Source organism: Rutidosis leptorrhynchoides, chromosome 4, assembly GCF_046630445.1.
Source record: "Rutidosis leptorrhynchoides isolate AG116_Rl617_1_P2 chromosome 4, CSIRO_AGI_Rlap_v1, whole genome shotgun sequence".
NCBI classification, from domain to species: Eukaryota; Viridiplantae; Streptophyta; class Magnoliopsida; order Asterales; family Asteraceae; genus Rutidosis; species Rutidosis leptorrhynchoides.
Window position 1 is genome coordinate 227,850,307 of NC_092336.1, and position 14,466 is coordinate 227,864,772.

Below are 14,466 nucleotides of genomic sequence, written 5' to 3' on the forward strand. Positions count from 1 at the left end.
ACAACTACAACATCCTAGATCGTTTACAGCAGCACGTAGCATGGCAATAGTAATAGTATCATACCGAAGTAAATGTTAAAAGCAGATAGTAGCATGCAGTAGCGAGAGTAAGCAAAAGCATACAGCGAGTTTACATAGCAGTAAAAGGAAACAGTAGCATGCAGCAAGTTCATACAGTAGTAGAAGTAAGTAGTGGCATGCAGTAGTAGTAAGCAGTAACATGCAGTAATATAACACAGTAGCATGCAACAGGTTTCGCAAAAACAAGTAAAAGAGCAAGTTGTAGATTATTCCTATTAGTGAATCCTACTCGACTCGGTTAAGACGCACTAATGCAACCTAATTCCCTACAACCAATGCTCTGCTACCAAATGTGACGCCCCGTACTAAATCAATGTGTACGGACCATCAACAACAGGATCATTACAAGGTCAAACACTATATGCTTTTTGAAAACCAGTTTGGCATTCATGAAAATATAGCGTTTTACAAAAGATAACGTGCTTCCTATGAATGGAGGCATAAACATAAGTACGTGACCCAAAGGTCATTACAAAGCCATTGTTTGAAAATAACGTAAGTTACGAATGCAAAATAAAAGTTCCATGATTGAGACATCTCTAAGTAATGCAGAGGAAGGCTAACACAGCAAGTCTGTAACACCAAGACAGCAAGTCTAACAGCGGAAGCAACAATGTGTAAGCACATGAGAAATACATGCTTAAAAAGTCAACACGAATGTTGGTGAGCTATAGTTTGTTTGTAATCAGTAATGTAATGTAGGCCACGAGATTTCAGTACTTCGACCAGCGTTTCAAATCAGTAAATCAAACAGTATGATAAAGTGTATGTATAACCGTGGGCACTTGGTAACTAACTTAACGTTTATCACCCCCTAAAAGTACACTTGGCGAGTGCGTATGTTTACGAAGTATTAAACACCCATTAAATGCTAGCGCTACTAGCCCGAGTGGGGATGTCAAACCCTATGGATCCATATCTAAGATTCGCGTTCACCGGTTCAAAGACCAATGACTAAACGTTACCGAGCTAAGGGGAAAGTTTATGCCGTTGTATAACCCACACATATATAAAGTTTAAGTACTCGTGCCTAGTATGTAAAACGTAAAATGCTCATGTATTCTCAGTTCCCAAAATAGTTAAAGTAAAAAGGGATGCTATAACTCACAGTGTAAAGTAGTTAAGTTGATTCGAGATAAGTTTGCAAGTAGTTGGTCCGAAAGGTCCTCAACCTAAGTCAAAAGTTACTAAGTCAGTAAATCATCCCAAAGGTTTAAATGTATGTAAATTAGATCTTAAGTATCATCATCATTCATCATCAAACAAAAAGTATAAAGTAAGTTTCATTCAAGAATAAATTTTGAAACAAAGGCTGACTTCGTTCAGTCACCACGACCTCTAAACAAACTGAAATGAGGTGAGACTAGTGGCTATGGCTCCGTATATGAGTCCCCTAGTTGCTGACCAAAATTCAGAACCAAACTCATTTTCGTTGTTTAAGTGCGAGTAGGTCAGAAGTTTCAGCACAACGTTAATAGGGTGTAGTGACTTTCGAGAGGCCATAGATCCTAAACCGTAACTAGGATTAAGACGAGGTCTAAACGGAAAATCATCTACTCGAACCGAACAAACTAAAAATCAAATTTAAAGTAGCCCAGGTGGTGTGATCAGACCCAGAAAATAGAAAACAAAGTGTTTCGGTGGGTTCTTGGTGCTTGATGCTCATCACGGTTCTCATCCTTGATGCGTATAGCTTCAAGTGTACAACTCGTTGATGTGTTTCATCATCTTTACCAAGTTTTGACCATCATGACACTAGTGTAAGTATAAGATATGTAGCACAATTCACTTAAGAGTTGTATGAAGTTTGATGAACCAAAGTTACATCAAGATCTTAGATTCGACACATACATGAGTTATAAAAGTAATATTAAGCTACAAACTTGAAAGTAAACTTAAATAAACAAGATCTTAAGTTGTAGAACATAGTTCTTAGTTAGATCTTTAAGATCCTAGACCCAAAATCTAGATCTAACATAAGTGTACAAAGTTATAATTAAAAAGTTTACTTACATGTTCTTGAACTTACAAAGTTTAACTTTGGTTTCAAGAAATATGAGATCAAGATTAACTAGTAATACTTGACCAAATTAACAACATCACAACTTTAAAGCACTTACAAAAGAAAGAATTAAACTAAAGTACAAGTATTATGTTCATGTTTGTTTCATACTTAGGAAGATTCAAATCAAAGTTTGGATCTTAGGATTTAAGTCTACAAACATGAACACAAGTATGATAATGAAACTTATGAACTTTAAATCTTGAAAACATTTAAATGTAGAACCATAAACTAACAAGTTTAGATTCTTGATCTTGGTTCTTCATCAAATAAAAGATGGAAGAAAGCAAGATTCATGAAGATACAAGTTAGAGAACTTGATCTTTAACGATAACAAACAATAAGTAACTAGTAAATGATGATGATGGAACTTGACTTTAAAAGAAAGAAAAGAGAGAAAATAAGTTTATTACTTACAAAGTTTTGAGAGAAAAAGAGAGAAAAAGAGTAGTAAGTAAGTGTGTGTGTGAAATGAGGAAGTAATACTTGTAAATATGTAACAAAAATTGAAAATAAAAGAACTCCCTCCCCACCATGAAAGTGGACAGTTTTTACAACAAAAATGGGAGGTCAAAATGCTACTTTCAAGTATTGGGAGATGGTGTAAGCTTAAAATGGATTAAAGTTAAATGTATGGGGAAGAGGTCTTGCATGCTTGAAACATTTTTGTCTCCAACTTAGCTTAATTAATCTAGTTTAGTCTTAATAAATTACTAGCATAAAAGTGGGCACCTAATAGTCCATTAAGAAAAGTAGGGTGGACTTCCAACTCCAAAAATAATAAGGGCCCAAGTAAGTAAGCAACAAATTAGTAAAAGCCCAAGTAATTAACTACTTACATTAGTTAATTAAAAATGATTAATAATAATTAATCATGAATGTAAATAATATTCAAAATATTATTCGTGAAAAGTACGTGTGTCACAAAGACAAGTCGGGCCATGAAAAGTCGCATACGGTGACAAGTCCATTAAGGTAACTAGTAAGCATTAGTAAACACTAAGCTTAATTAAATAAGCCCGTAAGCCAAGTAATTGTTATAATAAATAACAATCAAGTTTACGCAGTCATAATATTCCAATTACGACAAAAGTTTAACGTGTACCAAGTACGTATCTCGTTTAAAATGATAAGTGACACCAACGGTCGTAAAAGCATTCAGGGATCAAGTTAAGTGATTACACACTTAATAGCACGTAGTAAGATATTAACGAAAGTAATTAATCATGATTAAAGATCCCAGAGCATAAGCTAGCTCAGTACGCATAAATACGCAGTTTCGTGAAAGCACAAAGCACAAAAGCAAGTCGAAAAAGCCGGGTCGTTACAGTTTCCTTGATTATTACGGGCCATCTCAGCACGCTCGGCTGCCATGCCTTTGAAAATGAGTCTTCGGACCATAGCAGCTGTCGATTCTTTCAGAGGCATTATCTTCAAGATAAAATAATAAACCAGATCAGTTCAATGAAAACAATAGCTTAAAAGTATACTAGCAATGAGTAGTGATGCATAGTAAGTAGTAGTAAATCATAGAGATTTAGTAGTGATAGTAGTGTATAGTAGTGAGCAGTGTTAGCTAGTAGTAGTAAGCACTAACAAACATATATATATATATATATATATATATATATATATATATATATATATATATATATATATATATATATATATATATATATCTGACATATAGCATTGGTTCTCTACAGATAGCATTGGTTCAAAATTGCTTCAGTATTGCTCCTATCTGACATATATATATATATATATATATATATATATATATATATACATATATATATATATGTATATATATATATATATGTATATATATATATATATGTATATATATATATATATATATGTATATATATATATATATATATATATATATATATATATATATATATATATATAACAACAATTTAAGCAGTAGATTATCATGCAGCATAACAACGCATAAATATATTACCACACAATACGTAACATGTCATTAAGTAAAGTATTCACCATGCCACTAGTAAATAATCCAATAATCATATATAAAAGAATCAATAATCATCCACTAGTATGTAAGTAAAATAGTCGGCAAAAACCACACCGGTAAGTCTATGATAAAGTAAATAAGTAATAAAATATCCAAGGTAGTGGAAACAAGCACGATACGCAAAAACAAATCTACTTGAGAGATCGCTCCTTATCAACTAGACGGCTAAGAACATCCTTCACCAGTCTAAGTCTCGCGCTTAAACTCCCCAAAGTGACCTCTTCAGTAGCTGAGGTAGCAGGAGTACTAGGTGTGACACTAGTAGACGGACGATTAGAGTCATGCAAAGAAACCCTAGGAGCAACTAGGTTGCTACACGGCTCAAACACCCTCATGCGAGGGCTATACCTTCTACACCTGCCTACCTCATGAGGGGTAGGAGGGGGGTCGGGCGAGCGGGGTCTTTTACCCAAACTGCTAAGCTGCACTGGGGTAGGCTGTTCAGGTTTCGACTCTTCCTCGGGTTCTTCATCAGGATCCACTTCGGGTTCCTCTTCTGGTTCTTCCTCGGGATCATCTTCAGCAACATATGTATTCGCCTCAGAGGGCTCAGTCTCCTCTGTATGCACGGACTCAACCCCAACCTCAGAGTCAGGCGTCTGGTTCCCTGATGACTGAACAGTATCTTCAGTCTCAGATTCAGAGTCGTTAATGAGGATAGGGTAAGAAGCATACATTTAAAGCTCAAGAAAACACATCTAGTACACATGTAAGTAAATCACAAAAGTTCTAAGTACGGGTTGTAGTCCAGACTCGCTTATGTGTCCTAGAGACTCACTCGGACACACTAATGCAAATCCTAGTTCCCTACAACCATTAGCTCTGATACCAAATGTCACATCCCATCAGAACACACTAACGGAATATTAACTTCTGGTCCCACAGTTAATGGTCACGCCCTCTATATGAGACGTGTTCCGAAAAGCAATAGCATTTATTTCAAAAGACGTTGTCATTAGATGTAAATAAATCAAAACATTAACATTAATGACATAAGTAAATAATCCTCAAACATTATCTAAAAAGAAACAGTTTTAAAATGCAACGGTAATGTTCTTGACATAAACCATGCTGGAATCCAATCTAGTGTAAGCACCACGTATGCATATACTCATCAAAGTATGCGGAAGCACAGTACCTTTAAGAACCTGAGATTAAACATTAAAACGATTAACAAAATTGATGAGTGAATCTACATGTTTAGTAATTAGTTTATTTGTTGTTAGACCACGAGATTTAGTTCAAAGCAGTAAAATTTATACATCTGTTATGAGCACTTGAATATAAAGCTTTACCCTGTGGATAGCTAATGCGCTACAAGGCTTCCTTTACCCTATATAGCATATACTAATCAAGAATATGGTAACAAAGTAATAAGCACTCGTTCGTTGAGCGAGGTTTGTCAAACCTACGGATCCGTTTTATAGTTCGCGCCTTACGTATGTAATAAATATATTCAAGCTAAGGGCTTTTTAGATCGAACTCATTATGTATATTCAGTTTAGTACTCATGTCTAATGCGTAAAATAGTTTCAAAATAGCATGTTATCTCATCCCAAAAAGTAAAAGTGTATGGGACTGTAGACTCACATTGAGTGAGTGCACTTGAGTAAATCACAAGTAAAGAGTAGTCGAATTATTACAACCAAGTAATGTAACCTAAATGTACCAATATATAGTTACATAAGTTTGTTTAAAAAAACTGACTCACGGTACAGTTGTCCTATTGCTCAGACCGACGCAATTGTATAGTAAAAGTCAACACAAAAGTCAACTAGTCATGCAAGTCAACAAAAGTCAAACTTAGTCAAGTTGTTCAACCTAAGTCAACTACATCAGTAGGTCATGTCAATGATATCATAAAGTCAAACCAAGGTTAACTCATGAGTTTCACGCATTCGTTTAGGATATAAACGTTTACTAGTTTAACAATCGCACGTATTCACAACGGTCATGAAATCGGAAAAGAATTGTTCACAAATGACACATCAAGCAATTATGATAAACTCTAGATCACAAGTACATGTCACAAGATTTTTAAAAAGACCAAGCATGCTATCATACGATTACTAGAACTCACGTAGCATGCAAAACATTCAAGTTCAGTTTCTGTTTGCGCATCAGTTTCATAAAAGTTCTCATTTAATCTAGAAAATAGGAAATCACAAACGTACAATTGGAGATGGTTCCTAACACCTCAAATTATCAGTGGTAATAATATCTAAGAAAACCATGTAGCCAATTTGTACAGTTTTGACCAACAAGTTGGACTTTCTGATTTAGACAGAATCCAGACCTTTGGGTTCGGCACGCATACAACACATAGCAAATAGAGTTTTAAAAAATAGACATACAAATGATATATGCTAAGGAACATACGTTTAACAACATATCAGAAGCACAAGCTCCAAAACAATTTCTACTTTATGCTAAACCATTAGATGTACAAACTAGACAGATTCGATCCCATTCAGGTAGTCGTTTTTGGGGTCGATTATACGAGCATCTAGAAACAATTAGCACATGAGGTCTACATGAAAGATCAAGTACTAATCATGTAAATTCCAGAATAAAAAAGATTGGTTTCTAAAAATCATGTTAAGTGGTCTTTTGATTCATGAACAAATCGTTGTTTAACAAGTTTTACAGCAAACGTTCAAGTAGGCATAAAACGACTTTCAAAAATCCAATAGCTATGATATACTAGTCCATTTTATGTGTTTTTCAATTATTATCTAACCATATAACATCAGTTCATGAGACAATTCGTATCACACAAATTGTAGTTTTTGAAATATTGCATAAATACACACCGAAACTTTAATTAAGCATAACTTAAGCTATACATAATGAAATCATGCAATTTAAGCGAGCAAACTCAATAGTTTCTCGATAGCTATTTATCAATATACTTTTATATTTACAGAAAACAAATTCATCAAATCATTAACATGGAAAACAATTCGTGATTAAACCTTAACTCGCAATCCGAACATTATAACGACTAATTATGAGTACAAATACGACCAATTAAGCAATAGAACATCTAAACCATGTAAATAATAATAAAAATCAGATTTAGAAATATAGGGTTTGCAATTATACCTTAATCGAGCAATCAATGGGTGTTACTAGATGTAGAATGACGCGTAGAACAACGTTTATGTAGAAGGTTTTTGCTAATTTTGATTTTTGATGGTGGTTATTGGTGGTGATGATGTCGACGGTCACTAGGGGAGGAGAGAGCAAAAACAGTCGACTAAATTAGGTTTATCGGGAAGTCTCAGTGATTAGTTTTCTATTTAAGGCTGGTCTTTAGAGCCTAATTTAATCACTAGTGAACCATTAAGCCCAAAATTAGTCCATAAGGGGTGCCATGAGGGGGGGGGGGAGTCGGTCGAATGGCCCACGTGGGTTGGTCCCGTGCTCGTTTTGCTTACTAGTGTTCATTCAATGATCCGTTTCGTGTGTCATTAACCGTACCGTGTTCCCGGAACGTTAACCGGTCGTTAAAACGCAATCCACCGAGTTTAATCCATTAAATAAATAATAAATTAAATAAGTTTTTATTAAAGTGAATAATTATTAAAAATAATTATTTTATCAAAAATCGTACGTTTCGCAGTCTCGCGAGACCTCTGTTGCAGTTTTCAAAACCGTATCGTTTTCTCAGTATTTCAATACATGAAATAAGTTTTCGGCTAATATAATCATATATCAAATCTAGTAGTTCGTCATGAACTCAAGTATGCATTTAATTTGATTAAATACACAAAATGAAAGTAAGCACCGTTAAATAACTTAACGGACAGTTAACAAAGCTTAACGAAAATAGCAAGGTTATTACATTACCTCCCCGTTAATAAAATTTTGTCCCGAAATTTAGTGCACGTCCGCTGGAGTTGTCTCATCAGAAAATAGTTGCGGATACTTTTGCTTCATGTGATTTTCACGTTCCTAAGTGAATTCTGGTCCTCTGCGTGCGTTCAATCGAACTCCATCGAACTTTCACAATCGGTATGTTGCTCTGCTTTAAGCATTTTACCTCACGCTCCATGATTTCAATAGCTTCCTCCACAAAATGTAGTTTACTATCAACTTGTATCTCATCTAAAGGAATACCAGGTTCTCGTTTGACAAGCACTTATTCAAGTTTGAAACATGAAACGTATCATGAATCTCACTAAGCTCTTGAGGTAAATTCAATGTATAAGCTAGGGGTCCAACTCGTTCAGTGATCTCAAATAGTCCAACGTACCTTGGACTTAACTTGCCTGGTTTTCCAAAACTTACTACACCTTTCCAAGGTGATACTTTCAGCATAATTTTGTCACCAACCTGAAATTCTAGTGGTCGCCTTCGAACATCATCATAGCTCTTTTTTCGACTTCGAGCGGTTTTCAACCTCTCTTGAATTTGCACAATCTTTTTAGTAGTCTCGTGAATAATCTCGGGACCTGTCAATTGACTATCCCCTAATTCACTCCAGTATATTGTTGATCTACACTTTCTCCAGTATAACATCTCAAATAGCGCGGCCTTAACACTCGTGTGATAACTGTTGTTGTACGAAAATTCTGCCAATGGTAGATGCCTATCCCATCCGTTCCTAAAGTCAATCACACATGCTCTCAACATGTCCTCTAAAGTTTAGATGGTTCTCTCACTTTAGACATCTGTTTGGGGATGATACGTTGTACTCATATCAAGTCGAGTTCCCATTGCCTTTTGCAATGTTTTCCAAAATCTAGACGTAAATCTGCTGTCTCGGTCGGAAATAAATGATATTGGCACACCATGTATGGAAACCACTTCCTTTAGGTAAACTTGTGCCAACTTTTCCATCTTATCCGTCTCCTTAATTGGTAGAAAATGAGCTGATCTGGTGAGACAATCTACAATAACCCAAATGGTGTCGTAACCTCCCACGGTCTTGGGTAACTTAGTAATAAAGTCCATAGCAATACATTTCCATTTTCACTGGGGAATATCTGGTCGTGTCAACAATCCTGATAGTCTCCGATGTTCTGCCTTGACCTTAGCACATGTCAAGCATTTACCAATGTAAGTAGCGATATCGGCCTTCAAATTGGGCCACCAGTATAGTACCTTAAGATCTTGATACATTTTGTTGGATCCAGGGTGAATAGAGTATCTTGACTTGTGTGCCTCATCTAGCACTAGTTCCCTTAGTCCGCAAAATTTCGGTACCCTGATTCTATTAGCAAAGTAGTGAGTTCCATCATCTCGAATGACACACTATTTATGTAGGCCCTTGAGAGATTCAGTAGTAATATTCTCTTGCGTTAAAGCTTCTAATTGTGCATCACGAATTTGAGAAGTAAGATTCGTTCGGACAATCATATTCAGGGCTCTAATTCGAAGAGGCTTAGCTTTCTCTTTCCTAATCAAGGCATCTGCGACAAAATTAGCCTTGCCAGGATGGTAGCGAATCTCACAGTCATAGTTGTTAATCAGTACTACCTAACGTCTTTGTCTCATGTTAAGTTGTTTCTGATCGAAGATATGTTGCAAGCTCTTACGATCGGTGAAAATCCTAAACTTAGTACCATACAAGTAGTGTCTCCACATCTTCAGTGCAAAGAACACAACCTCAAGTTCCAAATCATGTGTCGTATAATTCTGTTCGTGGATCTTCAACTGTCGTGATCCATAGGCAATCACTTTCTTCCGTTGCATCAACACGCAACCAAACCCTTGTCGTGAAGCATCACAGTAAATCACGAAATATTCATTTCCTTCTGGTAAAGACAAAATTAGAGCAATAGTTAATTTCTATTTCAACAACTGAAACACAGACTCATGTTGCTCAGTCTACTCATACTTTTTACCCTTGTGAGTCAACGCTGTCAACGGTCGGGCTATAGTAGAAAACCCCTCAATGAATCTCCTATAATAACCAGCGAGACCTAAGAATTGCTCAATCTACATTGGCATGGAGTCTTCCACTTCTTGACCGTTTCTATCATCGCAGGATCAACTTGAATACCATTGTTACCCACGATATGACCCCAAAATTGCACTTCTCGTAGCCAAAAGTCACATTTCGAAAATTTAGCATACAGCTGATCTTTCCTGAGCATCTCAAGTATCAAACGAAGATGTTGTTCATGTTCCTTATCGTTCTTCGAATATACCAGAATATCATCAATGAACACAATAACAAACTTGTCTAGGTATGGCTTACACACACGGTTCATGAGATCCATGAACACTGCCGGTGCGTTTGTCAAACCAAATGAAATTATTGTAAATTCATGATGTCCGTAGCGTGTTCTGAATGTTGTCTTCGGTATATCAGTCTCCTTTACTCTCATATGATGATAACCTGAGCTCAGGTCAATCTTAGAGTAACATCCAGATCCTTGTAGCTGATCAAACAGGTCGTCAATTCTCGATAACGGATATCTATTCTTGATAGTCAGCTTATTTAGTTCTTTGTAATCAATACAAAGTCTCATGGATCCATCTTTCTTCTTAACAAAGAGCACAAGTGCTTCCCATGGTGAAGAACTAGGTCGAATGAATCCCTTGTCTAAAAGCTCTTGTAACTGACTAGATAACTCTTGCAATTCAGACGGTGCAAGTCGATACGGTGTGTGCGCTAAAGGTGCCGCTCCAGGTATTAAATCAATCTAAAATTCTACGTCTCTATGCAGTGGAAGACCTGGTAATTCTTCCGGAAAAACATCGGGAAAATCTCTGACAATCGGTACACCTTCGAGCTTCTTGACTTCAGGTTCAATTTTGCTCACGTGAACCAACATTGCAAGACAACCTTTTCTAATGTGAATCTGTGCCTTCAAACAATTAATGAAATGCAGCGGTGTATTACTTCTCTCTCCATACACCATCAAAGGCTCAATATCAACGATAGGAATGCGAATAGCTATCTGGTATCAGACGATATCGGCTCTATTATCGGATTACCAGTCCATTCCGACCACGAGGTCAAAACTTCCCAGCTTTATCGGTATCACATCAATACTAAAGGATTTCCCAGCCAAGTCTAAGGTACACCCACGATATATTTGGTCAGCTTTCATTAGATTACCGTTCCCTAGTTCTATAGAGTACAAGTTTTCTAACGATGATAAAGGATTCTTAATATTACGACAAAAATCCTTAGACACAAAACTTCTATCAGCACCAGAATCAAAAAGTACATAAGCATGATAATTGTCGAATAAGAACGTACCCGTGACTAGCTTCGGATCATCACGAGCTTCACTTGAATTGATGTTGAACGCTTTACCTTTAGCAGGCTCAGTAGTCTTCTCCGCATTAGGGCAATCCCTTCTATAATGACCAGTCTTACCACATCCAAAATAGGTATTTGTGCCCATCTTACAGTCCTTCGCCAAGTGTCCAGGCCTCTTACATTTATCACAAGTCAACTTATTACAAGTTCCCGGATGATGCTTATTACACCTATTACAAAGTGGATGCTTTCCCTGATACCCTGATCTAGTACTCGGGACAACAGCAGTACCCCTGTTATCTCCTGTTTCTTGTGAAATTGCTTGTTATAGTTCTTATCTTGACCATGATTTCACTTACGCTTACCGTCTCCAAAACGGTTCTTAATAGTCACCACAACTTTACTGTCACTCGCAGCTTGATTAAATAATAAATTAGCCATGTCTATGGCTCCTACACAGTTCTCGGCTTAGAAGTAGTTACATCAGTTCTGATTGTTCCAGTCAAACTCTCGATATATTGCTCCACTTTCTGCCTTTCAGTCGGGATCAATAATGGGCACATCAATGCTAACTCAAAGAATCTCTTGTAATAACTAACAAGATCAGTACCCACAAGCTTCAAATCTCAGAGTTCTCATTCCATTTTCAAAATCTCATTACGGGGGCAATACACATCAATTATACGTTGCTTAAGATCTTCCCATGGAGTAGCAAACACCTGATCGAGTCCTACCGATGAAGCATAACCATTCCACCAAGTTAGTGCACTATCTCACAACGTGCACGAAGCAAACTTCACCTTGTCACTTCTCTAGTCTCACTTATCCCAAATACATATTCTAATTTCTCAAACCATCGAGTCAGACCAACTGGTCCTTCAGTTCCACGAAAAGTATGCGGCTTGCAGCTAGTAAACATCTTATAAGTACATCCTCCTTGATTGTTGTTGTTGCTGTTAGTACCATTGGTGTTGTTGCTAGTATATAGATAAGTTCTATCAAACTTTTTCATTCATCATCAACCATCTTTTACAATGATAGTCAGCCTTATTTATAGATGAAACATAACATCTAATTCTAAATAAAACAAAAACATAAAAAGGAAAATGAGACAAAAAGGATAAGCATTTACAAATCATCCAATAAGAATTAAAGACACAATCTGAAAAAGCCTGCCACTTTGTAATGCACCTTCCATGATAAAAAGCAGCCAATGATAGATGAGAATCTTCCTTGGACAACACAACATTATAGAATCAGCTACTCACGTGTTAAGCATAAGCCTTGAGCTAGTTATTGAATTGAAATAGTTTCAAACGTTTTCAAATGTATAGTGCTCGTGGAGGAATGTACAGCTGGCTGGTCTTCATCGTTAAAAGCTGGCTGGTCGACCTTAATCGTCTCGATCTGGTTGAACTTCAACGTCTGGTGCTGGTTCGTATGAGCATTCAGAAGTAGGTGATCATTAACTTCCAATGCTGAGTGAGCATCAAAGATGAGTGCTGGTCCAACACTAGTTATAAGAGTTGAGTGAACTAGCTTTCATCGTGTTGACTGATTAGTTTGTAGACTAAGTAAAACTCATGCTGGTTGAGCTATCAATTTTATGTGCTGGCACTAAAGATCCCTCGTTCTGGTTGAACTAACAACTTCTGCTGGTTTTTCTTGCTGGTTGAACTAACAACTTCTGTTGGTCGAACTAACTTCATTTAAAGATGCCTCTTAAGTAACCTTTAAAGCTGAAAGTTAATCATATATTCTTTAAGCTAGCTTTTGTTGAGCTGGTTCAACTTGTTGCTGGCCCTTCTTTGAGTTTATTCAATGTTGTGCTGGTTCAACTTGTTGCTGGCCCTTCATTGAGCTTATTCAACGTTGTGCTAGCTCTTCGTTGTGATGGCTCTTATTTCATGACAGCTCACTCTTAAGATGCACCATCTTCTTACCCCTCAATGCTGAGTAAACTTAACCAGATCAAACCCAACTGAGTGAACTTAGTTTTCATCCCATTTTAACCAGATCTTCATTTAAAGCTGCATTGACATTAATTTGTAACTACCCGTGCTGGTTTGTCTTCCGAGCTGGTTAGCCATCGAAAACTTCAAAACTTTATTCTTGCAAAATGAACTTTAAAACATCCATCCAATCTGAGTAGATTATATTCTAATAAAAACTCAAACTGAAAGGATCCTAAAACACTTTGTTCATCATTCTGGTGGACGTCAAAGCTGCCCACATGGAATATTAACCTCTTGATGCTGCCTCGATTGTTTTAAGTTGATCTTAGGAAATTTGCTGAGCGAGGAGCTAACTTCAAAGCTTGTTCTTCTACACATCGTAGGGAATTCAACAGCTAAGAAAGTTGATGCACTCTTGACACATCCTTTGAAAGTAGAAGATGATTGCTGAATAAGCAAGGATCCAATTATATTCCAAATAATTCCGAATCTGATACTTTGTGATATTATAGATTTCGATCTCAATTTTAGTTTTTGTTTTGAATTTGGTATAAAGATTAAGTGAAGAAATTAGAATTGATAATTTTTTAGGTTGAAAATGAAGGTGAAGCACATGTTTTTTAAGAGAAGAAGATGCTAGACGTTAAATGTAAAATGACATGAAAAAACATATGGTATTAAAAAATATAAAAAAAAAAATTATCGTGTCTTGTTTTACCTTAATTTCAACAATTTTCAAATCATAAATCCTTCTAAGCTTAAAATTAAAATCATAATCACTTATGTGCAAGTAAAAAACGCTGTTACATTTATTGAGAAATTTTAACTTTTATATTATTTTTTTGAACTATTTGCTTTTTATAATGCATTATGAAAATAATATTTTTACATCTGGGATAATAATTTTCTTTTTTTAAAAATGTTCATTATAAATCTTTAAAATCAGAAAATCATAATTAGATTTAGTTGTCACCAAACATGACATTATTGACTATCGCAACTTGGGGCATGTTGCGGCATGTTTAAACATACGTTATGCATCTAATTCTCAATTCAATTATTCAATAGATCTAGACATTACAAATAGGTGTTTTAAATAATG